The 19,963-nt window shown below is 40.3% G+C and overlaps 1 protein-coding gene across 2 annotated transcripts in view; it reads left to right on the forward strand.

The window, feature by feature from the left end:
• Positions 1 to 15,177: 15,177 nt before the first annotated feature.
• Jakmip2 (janus kinase and microtubule interacting protein 2) overlaps positions 15,178 to 19,963 on the forward strand; it is a 142,699-nt gene continuing 137,913 nt past the window's right edge. For both annotated transcript variants that reach the window (XM_005069166.4, XM_013112736.3), the window contains exon 1: positions 15,178 to 15,483. The gene's annotated coding sequence lies outside the window, so the exon portion shown is untranslated. The remainder of the gene's footprint in view (positions 15,484 to 19,963) is intronic.

The raw sequence follows: 19,963 nt of genomic DNA on the forward strand, positions 1-19,963 counted from the left end.
TATTGAGCATCATCAGCTTCTCACAGAGCAGACCCTATGCAACACTTATAAAGGAAAACATTTAATTGTGGTAACTTGCTTACAGCTCAAAGGTTTAGTCCATCACCGACATAGCAGGGTATGACAACATGCAGGCAGGCATGGTGCTATAGAAGGAACTGAGAGTACTTACATCCTGACTCAGAGACAACAGGAAATGGTCTGTCTCACTGGGTGTGGTTTGGGTATATATGAGACCTCAGAGCCTGCCTCCACAGTGACATTGACATACTTCCTTGACCAACACCACACCTACTTCAACAAGGCCACACCTCCTAATAGTGCCACTTTATTTGGGGGCAATTTTTTTTCTAACCACCACACACAGCGTGATTGATACCACCACTATGACTGGGTGAAAACTAGCTCAGATTTCAGCATCCTAGTCAGCCTAGGGGGAAAAATATTGTATCAATTCTTTTCTTGTCCTAAATTTTTTGTTATATATCTCTCTAACATACATATACCTTTAAAACTGGAAGACATTGTGAGAAATGAAGCATGGATAAAACACTCATCCCTAATTTGTCTTTGGGCCTGCTGTGAACCACAAAATGATGTTAAAACCAATTGACTAGATAGATCCAAGGAGAGTTTTGATAAAAGGCAGATTTAATTTCTCTGACTTTAGTATCAGGTCACTGTGGTCATAATAGCCTATGTGTAGTATCTCTTAGGAAGAACAAAATATGTTGATATTCACTCCGTCTGCTGATGGAGGTGACAGAAGAAATGACTTTTGTGTAAATGTACCATATTTTCTCTATCCACTCTGCAGTTGAGGGGTATCTAGGTTGCTTCCAGGTTCTGGCTATTACAAATAATTCTGCTATGAACATAGTGGAACAGATATGTACTATTCGGTGGGAAAAAAATGGAATCTTGAAATTTGTAGGCAAATGGATGGCACTAGAATAAATCATCCTCAGTGAGGTAACCCAGTCACAAAAAGAGAAACATGGTATGGAACTCACCTATTTATGGATTTTAGACATGGAGCAGGGGAGTGCCAGCATACAATCCCATTGCCAGAGAGTCTTGGAAACAGAACCTTCATCCAGCGACTGATGAAAGCAGAGAGAGAGATACCCACAGATAAAAACTGAACCGAACTCCTGGAATCCAGTGTCAGAAAGGGAGAACAGATGGGCAAAGGAGCTAAGACTGGGTAGGTTTAACCCACAGAAACAGTTGACCTGAACAAGGGGGAGCTCTTGGACCCCCAATTGATGGCTGTATGGAAAGCATGGGACTGATCCAGACCCCCTGAATGTGGGTGTCAGTGAGGAGGCCTAGGTAATCTATGGGACATTGGGTAGTATTTTTCCCTGGTGTACAAACAGACTTTGAGTGCCCATGCTACAATAAGGGATGCTCTTTCAGCCTGGACTCTTGAAGGAGGGCCTAGACCCTACCCTGTATGACATGACAGACTCTGGAGATCCACAATGGAGGGTCTCACCACTCCATCTCCCCTCCACTCCTCAGGGAAGGTAAGGCCTTCCATGACAGATTTTCAGTCTGTTATATAATCCTGGGCAGGGCTTAAGTCCTCCCCCATGTTTCCAGGCTGAGACAGCATCCCTCCATGTGGAATGGGCTCCCAGAGTCCATTTGTATGCCAGGAATATATACTGATCTATTCTCCAAGGTCCCATAGATTGCTGAGGCCTCTTCTCTGACACCCAGGTTGGGGGGTTATATGGATCAGTCCCATGCTGGCCTCTCAGTCATCAGTCTGGGGCCCATGTGTCCCCCCTTGTTTAGGTCAGCTGCCTCTGTGGGTTTTGCTAGCCTGATCTTGATTCCTTTGCTCATCACTCCTCCTTGTAACTGGGTTCCAGGAGTTCAGTTCTGTTTTCAGCTGTGGGTGTTTGACTCTGTTTCTGTCAACCACTGTGTGAGGGTTCTAGGATGGCATGGCATATAAGGTAGTCATCAATCTCATTATCAGGGGAGGGCATTTAAGGTAGCCTTAATGCCATTTGGTGTCATTTTGTAGATCTGTGAAGATCTCACTAGTGCCAGATCTCTCCTCCAACATATAAAGACTCCCTCTATTATGATATCTCTCATCATTCTCTCCTCTCTTCTTGCCCTGGCTCAACCTTCCAGCTCCCTCTGTGTTCTCCTCTCCCTTCCTCTTCTCTCCCTCTCTTTCTCCCATTTCCCTCTCCCCTGCCCTCCCCCATGCTGCCAATCCAATTAGTGTATCTCCTCCCATAACCCTTCTTCAGGTTACCATGCATATCTTTCTTACAGTCCTCCCTGCTTCCCAGACTCTCTGGCAGTGGGATCGTCGGCTGACACTCCCCCTGGTCCATCTGTAAAATCCATATATGAGTGAGTACATACCATGTTTGTCTTTTGTGACTGGGTTTCCTCACTCAGGATGGTTTATTCTAGTGCATCCATTTGCTTGTAAATTTCAAGAATCAATATTTTTTTCTGCTGAGTAGTACTCCATTGTGTAGATGTACCACATTTTCTCTATCCACTCTTCAGTTGAGGGGCATCTAGGTTGCTTCCAGGTTCTAACTATTACAAATAATGCTGCTATGAACATAGTTGAGCAGATGTCCTTATTGTATGAGTGTACATCTTGGGTATATGCTTACGTGTGGAATTGCTGTATCTTGTGGTAGGCTGATTTCCATTTTTTCTGAGGAATCTCCATACCGATCTCCAAAGTGGCTGCACAAGTTGGCATTTTCACCAGCAGTGGAGGAGTGTTCCCCTCTCTCCCCATCTTCCCCAGCATAAACTGTCATTGGTGTTTTTTATTTTAGCCATTCTAATGGGAGTGAGATGGTATCTCAGAATTTTTTTGATTTGCATTTCCCTGATGGATAAGGATGTTGAGCAGTCTCTCAACGGTTTCTCAGCCATTTTAGACTCCTTTATTGAGACTTCTCTACTTAGTTCTGTAGCTCATTTTTAATTGGATATTTTGGTGTTTTGGAGACTTGCTTCTTGATTTCTTTGTAAATTTTAGAGATCAGTCCTCTGTCAGATGTGGGGTTTGTGAATATCTTTTCCCATTCTGTGGGCTGTCGTTTTGTCTTGTTGCCTTGCAAAAGCTTCTCAGTTTCAGGAGGTTCTATTTATTAATTGTTGATCTCAGTGTCTGTTCTACTGGTGTTATGTTCAGGAAGCAATCTCCTGTACCAATTTGTTCAAGGGTACCACCCACTTTCTCTTCTAAGAAGTTCAGTGTGATTGGATTTATGTTGATGTCTTTGATCCATTTGGACTTAAGTTTTGTGCATGGTGATAGATATGGATCTATCTGCTTTCTTTTACATGCCAGCATCCAGTTACTCAAGCATCATTTGTTGAAGATGCTTTCTTTTTTCCATTGTATAGCTTTAGCTTCTTTGTCAAAGATCAGATGTTCAAAGACGTGTGGGTTGATATCAGGGTGTTCAATTAGATTCCATTGGTCTAACTGTCTGTTTTTGTGCCAATAACAAGCTGTTTTCAGGACTACAGCTCTATAGTAGAGCTTGAAGTCAGGGATGGTGCTGACTCCTGAAGTTCCTTCATTGTACAGGTTTGTTTTGGCTATCCTATGTCTTTCGTTTTTCCATATAAATTTGATTATTTTTCTTTTGAGGTCTGTGAAAAAAATGTGCTGGTATTTTGATATGGATTGCATTGAATCTGTAGATTGCCTTTGACAGGATTGCCATTTTTTACTATGTTGATCCTACCTATCCAAGAGTATGGGAGATATTCCCATTTTCTGGTATCTTGTTTAATTTCTTTCTTTAAAGACTTGAAGTTCTTGTTATGCAGGTCTTTCACCTGCTTGGTTAGAGTTACCACAAGATATTTTATGTTGTTTGTGGCTTTTGTAAAGGGTGATGTTTCTCTGATTTCTTTCTCATCGCCTTTATTGTCTATTTATAGTAGATAGGGCTACTGATTTTTTAAAGGTAATTTTGAATCCTGCCACTTTGCTGAAGGTATTTATCAGCTGTAGGAGTTCCCTGGTAGAATTCTTTGGGTCGCTTACATAGACTATCATATCATCTGCAAATAGTGAAAGTTTGACTTCTTCCTTTCTAATTTGTATCCCCTTGATCTCCTTTTGTTGTGTTATTGCTCTAGCAAAAACTTCAAGTACAATACTGAAGAGATATGGAGAGAGTGGACAGCCTTGTCTTGCTCCTGATTTTAGAGGAATCACATTGAGTTTCTCTCCATTTAGTTTGATGTTGGCTGTCAGTTTGTTGTATTTTTATTATGTTTAGGTATGTTCCTATTATCCCAGATCTCTCCAAGACCTTTATCATGAAGGGGTGCTGGATTTAGTCAAAGGCTTTTATCATGAGTGACATGATCATGTGGATTACATTGATGGATTTTCATGTGTTGAACCATCCCTGCATCCCTGGGATGAAGCCTACTTGATCATGGTGTATGATTTTTCTGATGTGTTCGTGGACTCGATTTGTGAGTATTTTATTGAGTATTTTGCATCAATGTTCATGATGGAGATTGGTCTGCAGACCAATTGTCTGCCTTCCTTGTGTCTTTGTGTGCTTTGGGTAGTAAGGTAGTTGTAGCCTTGTAAAAAGAGTTTGGCAGTTATCCATCTGCTTCTATTGTGTGGAACAATTTGAAGAGTATTCATATTAGCTCTTCCTTGAATTTTTGGTAGAATTCTGCACTGAAGCCATCTGGCCCTGAACTTTTTTTGGTTGGAAGGTTTTTTGTTACTACTTCTGTTTCTTTGGGGGTTATAGATCTGTTTAAATTGTTTTCAGAGTGTCCCATAAGTTTGGGTATGTTGTGTCTTCATTCTCATTGAATTCCAGGAAGTCTTTTATTTCTTTTTTTATTTCTTCCTTTACCCAAGGGTGATGCAATTGAGCATTGTTCAATTTCCATGAGTTTGTGGAGTTTCTGCAATTTGTTTTGATGTTGAATTCTAATTTTGAGCCGTGGTTATCTGACAAGATACAGGGGGTTATTCTAATTTTTTTGTATCTGTTGAGGCTTGCTTTATTGCTAAGTATGTGGTCAATTTTAGAGAAGGTTCCATGTGGTGCTGAGATGAAGGTATATTCTTTTTTGTTTGGATGGAATGTTGTATAGATGTATGTTAAACCCAATTGGGTCATAAATTCTGTTAGTTCCATTGTTTCTTTGTTAAGTTTCTGTGTGGTAGACCTGTTCAGTAGTGAGAGTAGGGTGTTGAAGTCTCCCTCTATAAGTGTGTGGGGTTTAATTTGTGATTTGAGTTCTAGTAATGCTTCTTTTATGAATGTGGGTGCCTTTGTATTTGGGACATATATGTTCACAATTGAGACTTCATCCTGATGGATTTTTCTTATGATGAATATGAAATGACCTTCTTCATCTCTTTTTGATTAATTTTAGTATGAAGTCTATTTTGTTAGATATTAGGATAGTTATACCCACTTGCTTCTTATGTCCATTTGATTGGAAAATCTTTTCCCAACCCTTAACCTTGAGGTAGTATCTGTCTTTGAAATTGAGGTGTGTTTCTTGTATGTAGCAGAAGGATGGATTCTGTCTTCGTATCAATTTTGTTAGCCTATGTCTTTTTATAGGTGAGTTAAGACTGTTGATATTCAGGGATATTAATGATCATCGATTGTTGATTCTTGTTTGCTTTGAATCAATGTGTGGTGGTGGTTTTGTGTGTGACTTTTCCCCTCTTTCTGACTTCTGGTAAAGTAAGATTATCTATTGCCCATGTTATTTTGAGTCAAGTTAACTTCCTTGGGTTGGAGTTTTCCTTCTAGAACTTTCTGTAGGGCTGGATTTGTTGATATGTATTGTGTAAATCTGGTTTTGTCATGGAATATTTTGTTTTCTCCATCTTTAGTGATTAAGAGTTTTTCTGGAAATAGTAGTGTGGGCTGGAATCTGTGATTTCTTAGTGTTTGTAGAGCATCGGTCCAGGACCTTCTGGCTTTCATAGTTTCCATGGAGAAGTCGAGTGTAATTCTGATAGGTTTGCCTTTATATGTTACTTGGCCTTTTGCCTTTGTTGCTCTTAATATTCTTTCTTTATTCTGTATGTTGTTGTTTTGATTATTATGTGGCAAGGGGGCTTTTTTTTTTGGTCCAGTCTATTTGGTGTTCGGTGAGCTTCTTGTACTTTCAGAGGCATTTCCTTCTTCAGGTTGGGAAAGTTTTCTTCTGTGATTTTGTAGAATATGTTTTCTGCACCATTGAGCTGAGCTTCTTCGCCTTCTTCTATACCTATTATTCTTAGGTTTGGTCTTTTCATGGTGTCCCATATTTCCTGGATATTTTGTGTTAAGTATTTGCTGGATTTAAGACTTTCTTTTGTCGACAAATCTATTTCCTCTAGTTTATCTTCAGTGCATAAGATTCTGTCTTCCATCTCTTGTATTCTGTTAGTTATGCTTGCATCTGTGGTTCCTGATTGTTTATTCAGCTTTTCTATTTCCAGAATTATCTCAGCTTGTGTATTTTTTTATTGTTTCCATTTCAGTTTTCAGATCTTGAACTGTTTGAATTGTTTCCTTCATCTGTTTGATTGTTTCTTCTTGGCTTCCTTTTAGAGATTTGTTGATTTCTTGCATTTTTGGTTTGTTTTTCTTCTATTTCTTTAAGGGATTTTCTCATATCCTCTTTGAGGACCTCTATCATTTTCATGAGGTTGTTTTGAAGGTCATTCTTTTCTGTTTTATCTGTGTTGTTATGTTCAGGTCTTGCTGGTGTAGAGTTTCTGGACCCCAGTGTTGTCATACTGGTTCTTCTGGTTTGGGCTGTGTTTTTATATTACTGTCTTCCAGTCCCTTCCTTCAGTGGGAGCTCATCGGGTCTCTTCCTATCCTTATGTGTTTGGGTCTAAGGATCTCTTCCAGTGCGTTCAAGCAGGTCTAATACTCTGATGGGTCTCACGATGTGTGCAGGTGGGTCTGAGAGAGACACTCTCGAGCACAGGTGGAGACCAGAGGGTACTGAAGACTCAGGCTGAGGTCAGCGGCCAGCCGGTGGGGACTAAAGGCTGAGTTGTGGCCTGACTCAGGGTGATCCTTTCCGGTGGGGTAGGTCCTCTTTAGGGGCAGGGCACACCCAGGGAGATGGAAGCAGGAGGATATAGGGAGTTGAGGCCTAGAGCAGAGCCCCCACTCACCTCAAGCACAGGGCAGGGGCTAGAGGGGACTCAAAAAGAAAAAAAATTAATTTGTAGTAAAAGAAGTTAGAAAGAGTTAAAATGTGAGAAGCTACCTTTCTGAAGTTTGACTACCATCTCTAGATTGTGTCTGTGTTTCCTTCATTATTTTTATCATGACCCAAATTCATCAGTCTAGAACAAGCATTTCTAATGTCTGTTAGGGCCTTTAACTTGTAAGAAGTAACTGGGATCATCAGTGAGGAAAGTTAAGGGAACACACACACCTACCTAAAACCCCTCTGTTGTACATTTTCTAACATGGAATTATGGACAAGCTCCAGCTTTCCAATTTCACACTTCAGATCAACAGTAAGAAACAAATCAAATAGTAATAAAGAATAAATTCAGGATATAAATATTTAAAGAAAGCTGGAGCATAAATAAGAGGCAGGGCATGAAATCCATGAGTCTCACATCCTTTTCCAGTTCTACACATGGCTTGGATCTCCCAGGTGTATAAGCACTCAGCTCTTAAGGACGCAAGAAATAATTTTGGAATCTTTACATGGACATTATTAGGGAAAATTTTCTTGAACTTGGGGGAAACTTAAGGAAAAGGCTGGACTTCCAGGAGTTTCACAGGGAAGTCAGAAACTGAATCAAAGAGTCCCAAGTGCCAGCCTTGAGCTCAGATTTTTTTATTTTCACATTTGTTTACTTACATACGGTGTGTATGAATGCATGTGTGTGCATGCCACGGCATATGAATGGAGATGGTAGGACAACTTATGGGGTTGGTTCTCTCTTCCTACTGTAATGTAGGTTCCAGAGACTGACCCCAGGTTGTCAGGTCTAGTGACTGAGATCTCTGTTGGTTTATGTCCTCTCACTGTGACAAATCACCTGAGAAAAGCGGCTAAGGGGAGAAAAGATGTATGTTGGGTTAAAGTTCCAGAAGGAAGGTGTCTCTCAAGGAGAAGGAGACAGGGCACAGTAGAGCAGTCATGGTGGTGGGATCAGGAAGCTGGCAGATGAGCCCCATTTCATCTGCATACAGGAAGTAAGGATGGAGAATGGGAAGTAGGGTATATGACTTCAAGGCCTGCCTCTAGCCGGGTTCCACCTTCTAAACGACCCATAATCTTCACAAAAAAGCAGCACCCATTGACAGTTAAGGATTCAAGCACATGAGTGTGTAGGGGAAATAACAGAAGATCTAGTTAGCAAGCCTCATAGTTATAGGATAATATCAAGTACTACAGAGAAATAAGGCGAGCTAGTTACAGCAGGGAGTGGAATTTTGAGACCTCGGGGAGAGGGAGGCATTTTCTTCTTTGCAACCTACTTTTCAAGGACCTTGGAGTTTTCAGAATTAAAAAAAAGTATCTGGTCTTCCAGGGTCCTCTTACAGTCTTCTCAGCCACATCATTCTCACTGGGGCAGCATAAGCTCAGTGATCATGTTTGCTAACCCTGAATTCTGAAAAGCACTAGACCTGGTGACTTAAGCACAGGAACCTTGAAAGTCAAGTGTTTGAAGCCCAGGGCATCCACCCACTTCCTAAATTCAGCTCTCTGAGTCTTTCACTCAGTGTGAAAGGAATCTTTGATACCTTCCTTACCCTTGACCTGGAAAGCCAGTCCACAGCCAATGCCTCACAATTCCACCTCTGAAACATACACAAAACTCCTCAGTTTTCTTTCCCTGCTCTACCACCACACCGGCCTAGGCATTACCATGCAGACGCAGCCACTTGACATGGGACTTGTTAATTTTCCTTGGGGTCCTCAGTCAAATCTAAACTTCACACCATGGTACATGGCACAGAATATTTATCCCTGCTCACCTTCCTAAATACCTCTCATAATTAATTTGTATTTCATCACTATACCGTGTCTATAATGTACTTTTGAATATGCTTCTTATTTCTGGATTTTTCTTACCCCAGAGTTCATCTTTCAAACCAGATCTCTTTTGTCGGATGTTATATGACAAGTACAAGCCAAATTTCATTTTTTTGACTCCACAATGGATGCCACAGTGTCATTATCACTCTGTCTGCTGTCAGTCCTTATTCCCCTCTTTCTTTCATTGCATCATGGCACATAAAAAACTTTGCCATGTTCTTGGTTATTTTTTCCTTACTCTCCCCCCAGACTGAAAAACTCCACAAGGGCAAGAAGTATGCTTGTTTTTGTTCCCTGTGATATATGTGTACTCATTGTACATCCAGGATTTTGATCTTATGTCTTGCATTGAAAAATGACTTTGAAAGTCTCTAGGCTATACAAATACTATGGAAAAATTGTCACTTCCTATAGATAACGAAAAGATGAAGTAAAATTTGCATATATGCTAGAATTGACCTTGACTGTTTATAGATTTTTATGGTTGCAAATGTTAGAAAAGGTCATTGAAACGGGAATATTCTTATGGCCTTGGTGTCTGTCTTGGGGTTTTTATTGCTTCACTGAAACAGCACGATCCAAAAACAGTTTGGGGAGGAAAGGGCTTACACTTCCACAACGTAGTTCTTTACTGAGGGAAGCCATGATAGGAACTCAAATGTGGCAGGAACCTGGAGGCTGAAGCTGGGGATGATGTTGAGGCCATGGAGGGGTGCTGCTTACTGTCTTGCTCCCCATGGCTTCCTCAGCTTGCTTTATTACAGAACCTAGGGCCACCAGCCTAGGGATGGCGCCATCCACCATGGACTTGGCCCTCCCCCATTGGTCACTAATTGAGAAAATGACCTACAGTTGGATCTCATGGAGGCATTTCCTCAACTGAGGCTTCTTTCTGTCTGATGACTCTAGCTTGTGTCAAGTTGGCACACAAAACAGAGTCTGTGCTGGCTTTAACTTGAAAGAGGATAGAGTGATTTGGGAAGACCAAACTCTAGGTGAGGAAATACCCCCACTAGCTGGCCTGTTGCTAACCTATGGGGCTTTCTTGATTAATGATGGATGTAGGCAGGACCATCTCACTAGGGTTGGTGCCATCCTTGGGTTCATGGTCTTGGATTGTATAAGAAGGAAGGCTGACCAAACCATGGGCAATGGGCCAGTAAGCATATATTCATCCATGGTTTCTGCACCAGCTTCTGCCCCGATTTTTCTGCACTGATTTCCCTAGATGATGACCTTCAAGGCATAGTATGACATAAGCTTCCTCCTCTTCAAGTTGCTGTGGTCATGATCTTTTATCACAGCAATGGAAACACCAACTAAGACAGAGTCCTTGGTTTGGTGGTATTCTAAACCCAAGTGTCATAATCTACCACTGACACCTCTGCAATTGCCCAGGACCTGAAAGGGAAATCTTTTTCTTGTTTCCATATCAGAGCAAAGGTTTGTGTTGTTAAATGCACTTTAAATCTATAATGGCACAGCTGTCTTTGTCCAGGCCCCAGGTCTCCTTTTGCATTGTAAGAAAGATAATCCTTTGATTGCTTTTATTCATTTTTATCCTGACAACATCACAGATTCTTAGATATTGATAACTTTTTATCTTCCAATCAAACTGATTGGGTAAACAGAGGGAAGAAGTTATAGGTGTGTTGAGAGTCACAGTAGACAGTATCTTTCAACAAAATTCAACCGGTGCACAAGTGTCAGGAACCAGGATGATAAAAGATTAGATGAAGACTAAGTAATAGGTGATGCTTTATCCTGCAGGTATGTACACACACACACACACACACACACACACACACACACACACACACACACACACACACCTTTACTTTCTCTGAAACAGCCTGCTCCCTCCAATAATATATCCCCTACTCTCCCAATGGAGATTATAATATTTCCTTATCCATTAGTGGAGCTCCCTGCTCTGTGCATCATTTTTAACTTCCTCATATAATTATCTTTAGACTTTAAGCTACACGGAGTGTTCATGTTACGATTTGTGGGTAGATCCCTGGGACTTAGTGCCAATACTCAGCAGCCGCTAACAGTAACACTTGCTAAAGCAATGCATCGGTAAACAAGTGAGCATTATCCTGACAGTAAAGTGGAAGAGAATAATCAAGAAAGGAAATGCACCATTCACTAACATGAACGCATTTCTTAAGATGTCACAGAGGATGACTTAAGTTGATGCCAGAGTTTGTGTGTATGTGTGTCCCCCTCTGTGATGATGGGGATACACCTGTCCATTTGACCACCTGTAGAGCAATAAAAACTTGCCCTCGACATGTCTTTCTTTGGTTGGGTCTTTGTCTTATTTTTTGAGGATAAAACTTTTACTGATCTTAGAACTATCTGTTAAAGCTAGACTGGCTGGTAAGCAAGGCCCTGGAATCTGAGATCTGTACCATCAACTCCTGCTCTGGATTTACAGATATTGATACCTTTTCCAGCTTTTATATGGTTACTAAGGATCAAGTAAGAGTCCTCACATATATACAGCAAGGACTTTCCTCAGTGAACTACCTCCTATCTCCTGTTGTCAAAGATTTTGTTGCCATTATCTTCTTCTTGTTGTCATTTTAAGATGTATTTGGGTTTTGAATTGTGTTATTCCAGATCAGGATGATTTGGATGTGACCATGTGTATGTTCTCCATGTGTGTGGTATGTGTGGGTGTGCACATGTATGTGAGGGCTTGCTCATATGTACAAACATATGTGAAGGTCAGGGGGTGACAGTGAGGTGTCCTCTTCTTCTCTCCATCTTATTTTTTGAGATAGGATCCCTTGTTGAACCTGGAGGCTGCCATTTCAGCTAGGCTAGCAGCCAGCAAATTCCCATGATCTGACTATCTCTGCCCTTGATGCTGGGATTACAGGTGAGTTCTGTCATATCCAGCTTTTATGTAAGTGCTGGAATCTGAACTCAGTTCTCATGTTTGTGCAGCAAGTATATTACCCACAGAGCCATTTCTCTAGCTGCATTGCTGCTTATACACTTGTTTATTTTGTGTAATGTGAGTTGTGGTTGTGGTGTGTGTGTGTGTGTGTGTTTCCTTGCTATGTCAATGTTATGATGCACATGAGAAGACCACTTGCAGTTGCAGAGGTTGGTTCTCACTTTTTACCATGTAGTCCTAGAGACTAGACTCACCTCATCAGGTTTGGTTACTGTGGTGGTCTGAATGAAAATGCCCCCCCTTATAGGGAGTGGTGCTATTAGGAGGTGTGGCATTGCTGGAAGAAGTGTGTGCAACTCAGGGTGGGCTTGGAGGTTTTAAATGCTCAAGCCATGCCCCTTCAGTTTCATTCTGACTTCCTGCTCATGATGGACTAAGCTGAAACTGTAAGCCAGACCCAGTTAAATGTTTCTATTTGTAAGAGTTGCCTCGGTCATATTGTCTCTTCCCAGTAAGAGAAACCTGAACTAAGATAGAAGTTGGTTATTAAAATTATATGGTAGCTTATATGAGCTATTATGGAATATACTGTAGTAGTTATATTAAACCATATAATATTTTGCAATTTTTATAGCATGCTATGCTATAATTATAAGACATTGCTATAATATATGTTATAGCATATTAAAGTAAAACAATAAGAGGGAGGAGTGACATTAATTTTTCTTTTCTTAATTAAAATAATTATACATTTAATTAAGATATTTCATTAAGAATTGGCCTTCGGATTTATTCTAAGGTGTCAATACTTTCTTTGCTTTTTGTTGTTGTTGTTACTATGCTGTTTGGTTCTTATAGCTAGGTTGGCTCTGAATTAATAATCCTATCTGAACATCTTTTGATGAGTTTGTTGGCTCCAGTGCCAGCATCTTTAGATTTTTAAAAAATTTCTCATGCTCTGTTGAAGTCAGAAACAAATTTCATTGAAAAAAAAAAAACTAATAGATACAAAGTAAAACATAAGTAATGCAAAAATGTTTAAAGCAAACTACTAACAAATAATGATAGCACTGTAGACACAGCAAGCAGGAGGATGGGGGAGAGGGGACTGGGGAGAGGAAGGGAGGTGGTATCTTAGAGTAGTTAAGTTGGAAAGTTGTTCAAACACCAAATATTTCCCAAGGACTCCAGAATCCCTCAGGCCTACCTGGTTAGGTCAGCTCTTGGAGCACATGGTAAGGTGCTCTGTCCATGGTCAAACTCTGCCCTCCATCCCTGTAGTCTTGGCTTTATAGCCAGCAGCTTCTTTCTCTCCATCTCTGAGGGGACAGAAGACAATTAAATGCAGAGGAAACAAAAAGAAACAAAATGTGCACAACCATTCCCGACAGTGGTACTCTACACATGTGTGGATGTTCAGGAATGAGAGCAGACTGTTATTGCTGAGGCTCTAGCAGGAGCTAAGGGTGGCTCCTGCCCAAACCAGGAGATGGGCTCTCCTTGGAGGGGACTCAGATATCAAATGCCAAGAATGAGCTGCACTTTCCCATGGCCACCTGGTCATCTTTAAGTCAGCAATGGAAGAACATGCTTGTGGCAGTAAGGTCTATCCAGGAAAATAAAATCCTCATACATGTTCAAATTCAATCCTATGTATAAGCAGCAATAATTATAAGTAGTATTCAATGCACAGGCACTATGCATTGGGCATTGGGTGTATATTTTGTATACATCAGCTTACTTAGTTCTCACAATTACTCATGAGGATTTGTAGTATTTCCTGAACACAGTTTTAATAAAGATCAGAGATGGAGCCTGGCCTCCTGGTTTCTCGGAGATCTGTGTCAATTCACTTGAACCTGCATGAATTAAACATAAAGATTAGTTTTGTTCTGTGGAGGAATGACAGACAGGCGGACATTGGAGCAAACTGAAATCTTAGAAGTCTCTAGTTTAACTAAAGTTTTCTCATTCATTTTATTGTATGCCAATTTTAAAAATTACATCTACTCTCCAAGATTTGCAGCGTTCTAACTTGTCAAATCTAAGAAAACACTCTTAGAACACTGCCACCATCACCATCACCATCATCAACCATCACAGCTATCATATAGTTAGCAACTTCTCCCCTACCTGGAATTGTTGTATCTTTCCCTTAAAGATTTTAGATTAAGTGGTGTCTACAGTGTACCTTTCTACCATTCTCACTAATAATAGTAAATGTTTACTGTATGCTTACTACAAGCCAAGGGCTTTTAGTGCATTATCTCAATCAATCTTTACAACTCCTGCCCGAGACAAATTCTAGTTCATCTATAATTTATGGTTTGAAGCAGAACGCAACACTGCAAATTCCCTTGCTTTTCTCCTGCCTATCACCCTCACTACCAGCTGGCTTCGGAACTCCTAAAGGGCATCCATGAAAATAGCATGGAATTGCTTGCCTATAACATTTCCTCCAGGAGTCTGAAGCCAGATGGTTTGGAACTGTCCACTATCTAGTGCTGCCGAGAATCTTGGCTGTTCAAAGGTATTTCCGGTTTGTTTTGCTCTAACTTCCTTTTCCTACTGTGTGAGCCCGCGGGCGGTTGGGGGGGGGGTTGCTGGTGGTGTCAACACCATTAGGTCCTTTTCAGGAGACAAGTTGGGAAAATGGTGATACCAAAATGACTTGTGAACAAACTGGCCCACAGTAAAGGAACGCAGCAGGCAACTGGTTTTGTTTTGTTTTAACAACCTTGAGTGGCATTGAGCAAAAGATGCTACCAAGGACGCAGAACTTTGGCGTGATAACAGCCTCCCATCACGCTACATAATCTTCTCATTTTATTTTTTCCAATAGAAAATGTAACATATTTTATCTAAAATTTATAGACAATGCAAGCAAATGTTAAACTCGTCGCTATATTTCAACTTAGATTCAATTTTAGCCGTTCTCTCCTGGTGTAATTTCACCCAGGGCACATCTCAGACTACCTGAAACTTGCCTTAGGAGAGACCAAGAGCACCTCAGAGGCAAAGACTGAGTTTTACTCCAGCCCCTGCAACTTGCTTAGCTCCTCTCCCTTCCCCCTTAGCTTGCCACTTGCAATTGGCCATTGCCATGGCAACCAGCAGCTGCCAGGCCGGCTGCCTCTACCGCAGCAGGGGTGGGGCTGTGGGGGTGGGGAAGGAAAGGAGGAGCCTGAGGAGGTGTCTGCTGCAAGTTCCTGGCTGGTTCTGAGCTCACACCATCCTCCGAGAGGGAGGAGGCTCAAGTGATGCTGCTGCTGCTGCTGCCTCCGCCACCGCCGCTGTTGCCGCCTCTGCTGCTGGTACTCTAGTGGAGCTGGGAAGGGTGGTTCCTATCGCACCATCGCTAACCAGAGAGGGAGGGGAAAAAAATCCCAGCAGCCGCTGCTGATGTTGGCTTCAGAGGCTACATCCGAGTCGGTCACAAGGAAAATGGATTCAGTTTGCAGCTCTCCCTCCTTGCAGCATCGTCTCCTCGTCTCAGCATGGTGAGTAGGAGGTTCTGGGGCTACCTTCTTCATCCAGCTGGTTATTAAATGACTTGTGTATATATTTGTGGCCTAGACTTAAACAATGACTCGCGTCTCTCAGACTAGGAGGGGGGTTGGGGGTGTTGAAACAGAGATGAGGATGGAGAGACAGCAAGGTTGCTGGGGAGAGAAGTGAGAGGCATCCTCTTGTGTTTTAGGAAAAAGATAAATGATGTTTTGATTTTTATCACGAACTGGCTCCGAATACCAACTGAACCACCGGGATTCCTTTTCCCTCAAGCTTAGCAACAAAATCAGGGGGTAGAAAGGACCTAGCAAGAAGAGGGTATAGTTGAAAGCAACCGTTTCATTTGCAGGTCTTACAAAAAGGGTTGGGCCTTCCCTCGAAAACACATTTAGTGTCTCAACCTTGTTGGCCTAATTATAAGGTGATTTTGCTTATTTGTTTCAGTGCTCAGGTAGTCCCAGAATTAGGCATCCCGGTTCACACTTTAACATATTCTTGTTGAAAAACCATTTCTGAGACCCAGAGTTCCTTTTTCAGGATGTGTATTAATGTATATGTGAAAACACACATCGGCATACATACACATTGTATGTGCACATGTTACTTGGCAGGTGTGTTCCATTTGTAGAGTGTATTTATATGCATGGCATGCTTGATTTACTACCGTTTTTATGGTTTATTTATGCCTTTACATTCTTGGAAGTAATTGCATGTTTTAGGCACCATGCTTGTCTTGTGCATGATTTTCATTGGCTTCATTTGGATTAATTTGACATTTATTCTTGTTATTGGCCCTTAGGTTCATTGTGACCAATTAGGACAGATGCTTGTCATTTGCTCCATGTTAGAGAACTAGATGCTAATTCATAGTTTGCTATTTTTGATTGGGTTTGTGGGCTTATGTTAAGGGCCCTGAATTTACAATGATGGGAAAGGGAGGCGGCTTGGAGTATTATTTAGCATATTGCATTTTCTCAAGTAAATGTTGAAACACATTGATTTGCTTGAAATCCTGACCCATCCTTTTCAAAGCGGTGTGGTGTGCCCCAGCCAGCACAGTTGTACTGGTAGAGGAGAGGCATTCGCTTTATTTAATTGTGTTGATATTTGTTGCTCATTCCTTCGGTGCCCACCACCATTTTATAGCTCTCTCTAATGTTCTGTCCTTGTATGTCTCCTGTAAGTGATTCAGTAGGGAAGTAGGATGGTTTTAAAAGCCTAAGTGTTCTCAAGGACCCCAGGCTAGTCTTTCCCGAATTAGCCTGCTCATACAATGAAATGAACAAGAGAGAGCTAAGCTTGCCAGGAGGATGTGGCTTGTCGCTGAAATGGGGGCAATTGTAGTTTATAAATGCTCTCAGATATCTGCCTGACCTTTTCCTGGGCTAAGGCTTTAAGACAGCTCAGGATACTAAAGACGTCTGAGACTGGGACATACAGGGCTCCATTACCACCTAGGATAATGGATTTCATTGAACTAAAGCCAGAAAAAAACCTTTCAGGTAAAAGTGTGTTAGCAATGTTACATGCATCAAATACATGCATTGTATCTTCCAATCTTCCCACCACTGCTGCCATTGAGAATGTATCTTACAATGCAAAATAATAGATCCCTTTCATCTTAATCTTTCATTTTATCTTACACACTTACCTCTAATTTATAATGTTATGTCATTGGGGATTTTAGTTTTATTTTCTTGAGAATTATATTATTTGGTTTGTAGACAGGAATGATGCTTAGTGACTCAATTTACTATGGCCATGCCTTATGTGTATTCACAAGTCTAAACTCTTGCTACCATGTGCCTATTTATAAGAACTATATGGAGTAGGTCAAGGAAGTAGTTATTGGGCTTGTATGTCATTGCAAAAAAAGAATTTATAGCACATTTCACACTGTAGTATTAAATATAAATTTTGACTTCCTAAAATAAAATGTCAAATGTCTACAGTAAACTTTTAAAAGTTAAGTCACGAAATAGCTGGACCTGTTTCATAAATGGAAAGCAAGTAGCCTGGTACTTTGGTTTCTTTCCTTTTTCCTGACTTTGGACATGGTTTTATGGACAAAGCTGGTACAGTCTGAACAGAAGTGCATCACCATTGGTCATGGCTTAGAAAATGCACTGTTGTTAGACTCAGTTATAGTGCCAGATCCTATCTCTGGAGAAGGATGAATAAACTAGTACTATTTAATCTGGAGGAGAGGAAATTGAGACATAGCCATCAATTGTTTCACATAAGCTTCTGCTTTTATATAGGGTATTGACAATTGCTACTTTTTGGAACCTGGAATATGGTCAGTGAGTTTCAGTTTCACAGAAAGAATTAAGATTAGATATGCAAAGCATAGAAGTTCTTGAAAGTGCGTGTAGATAGTTATGTGTGCTTCTCTGTCATCGAGGTTACCAGCTTATGGTCCAGACGTGCACTTTTCTGGGATGGACTATACTTCTTCCTAAAAGCACACACCTAGTTTACTAGAGTAAATTAAATCCTTCAAAGAGTTCAGATTAGCTGTATGGCATTGGATACTTTGACATTTGTTGCTGTAGACTCCATTTCATAATGTGCTCCTAATTGCCAAGTATGATTACTTTAAAATAAAGTGATTGGTCATCTATCTGGAAATTTATTATGTAGTCCTAACAGGGTACAGAGATTCAACTGTGTCTTTGCTTACCAGCAACTTCACAGAGAGTAATGTCAAATAATTGTATTAAAATGATTCTCTATCGTTTGGCAGATTTTGAAAACTGTAGTATTTCCTAGTGGGGTCTACTCTAACACCTAGTGGGGTGTTAGAAAAAAGTGAATGAAGGCTATATATAATTTATTGTTTAAGGTGTGTTTAAAGTAGTATGGAACAGTTAATTGCGTTTTGCTCAAACAATGTCTTGACAATACTGCTCTTTTTGGAATGTTAGAGTAAAATATTTTATTGGTATGTAAGCCATTTTGAATCTTGTAATAATTGAAACACACACTTAACTTACTGCTTTATGATATGATGTTTCCAATCTCTTCAAATGACCTCAGAGTATTCTGTAATTTTGATTTCACACTGTGAGTCTCCTTCTGGGTGGCTGAAAGTTTATATTTGGAAAGTCAAAAATATTTCATGTTATTGTTAATTCATAAAAAGGTCAATGCTTTTTATTCTCTCAAAAAAGAAACTTAAAAGACAATCAAATTTATCTTGGAAGCTTCAATATTAGTTAGTATTGAAATAAACAAACTAGGCTTATACTTGGTTTTCACTCAGAGAAATCAGTTACTTACCCTCCATTTACATATGCCTCTATATTTCCATTAATTAAATCGCCTTTTCAAGCAGAGTGAATTAATCAATTTACTAACAACTATTTGTAGAGCTCTTATCTGATTAGCAGAATCTGTATATACTAGCAACACAAAAATTCCTTGGAGGACATAAGATACACAGATGTAAAGCAGTTAATGATGAAACATTACTATTCAAATTACCATTACACCTTATTTGAATATAATCTCATACTTCTCAAAGTTACTTTAATCTTAAATCCAACAGTTTATTATGTAAAGAAATGTTCTTTTGATGATCATTTTGATTGGTTTTGATTGTTCATAATAAGTGAAAACTGATTCAGGGAAGCTAAACTTTGTCCAAGTTTGTGTTTAAGAAACCACCAACCAGGTGTTACATCCCAAGTCTTATGAGTCAGAATTGCTGCTCTATAGACCAGGCTGGCCTTGAACTCACAGACATCCACCTGCCTCTGCCTCCTAAATTCTGGGACTAAAGGTGTGCACCACCAGTGCCCAGACATATAGGTGATTTTCAAAAGAAAAGAAGAGAAAAGAAAAGAGAAACACACCACTAATATATTTTGGACCAAAATCTGAACTTCTTAATAATTCCCAGAAGCACAGAGGCATTGGCCAAGAGGAAGTCAGACTTTCACTAGACTAATATGCATTTATTTTATAACAAAGTATGGTTTTGGTTTCTAAGAAAATAGAGAATGGGAAGTAACATTGTTTTCCTTGCACCTGGGACCAAATTGAGATTGTCAAGGGTCCTGGATCTTAAGAGCACTTCTGCCATTCTGCCTATGCTTCTTCCTACCTGCTTGTTCTTGAGATAAAAAATGGTAGTCCAAACAAAAATAAGAGATATTAAGTCTGATAAATCTGGCATTTTCTTAGACAAACACTTTTATACATTTCAAAAGTATGCAATGTCAAAAATTTGCCTTAAATATTCTTGTATATGTATGTATATATATATGAATATATGTACATATACATCTGTGCATTTCTCATGAGTTAACCTAGAACTTGCTATACAAGCCTGGCTAGCTTTGAAATTGCTATCCTGAATGCAGGGCTGAATGCAGTTGGTGGGGAAGGGTAATGAAAGGCGACACGAAGCTGGTAGGTTTCCAATTCTGTCATGGGTATTTTGGTTTTGATGGTGGGTGAGTGCAT

Source organism: Mesocricetus auratus, unplaced genomic scaffold (assembly GCF_017639785.1).
Source record: "Mesocricetus auratus isolate SY011 unplaced genomic scaffold, BCM_Maur_2.0 Super-Scaffold_6730, whole genome shotgun sequence".
NCBI lineage: Eukaryota > Metazoa > Chordata > Mammalia > Rodentia > Cricetidae > Mesocricetus > Mesocricetus auratus.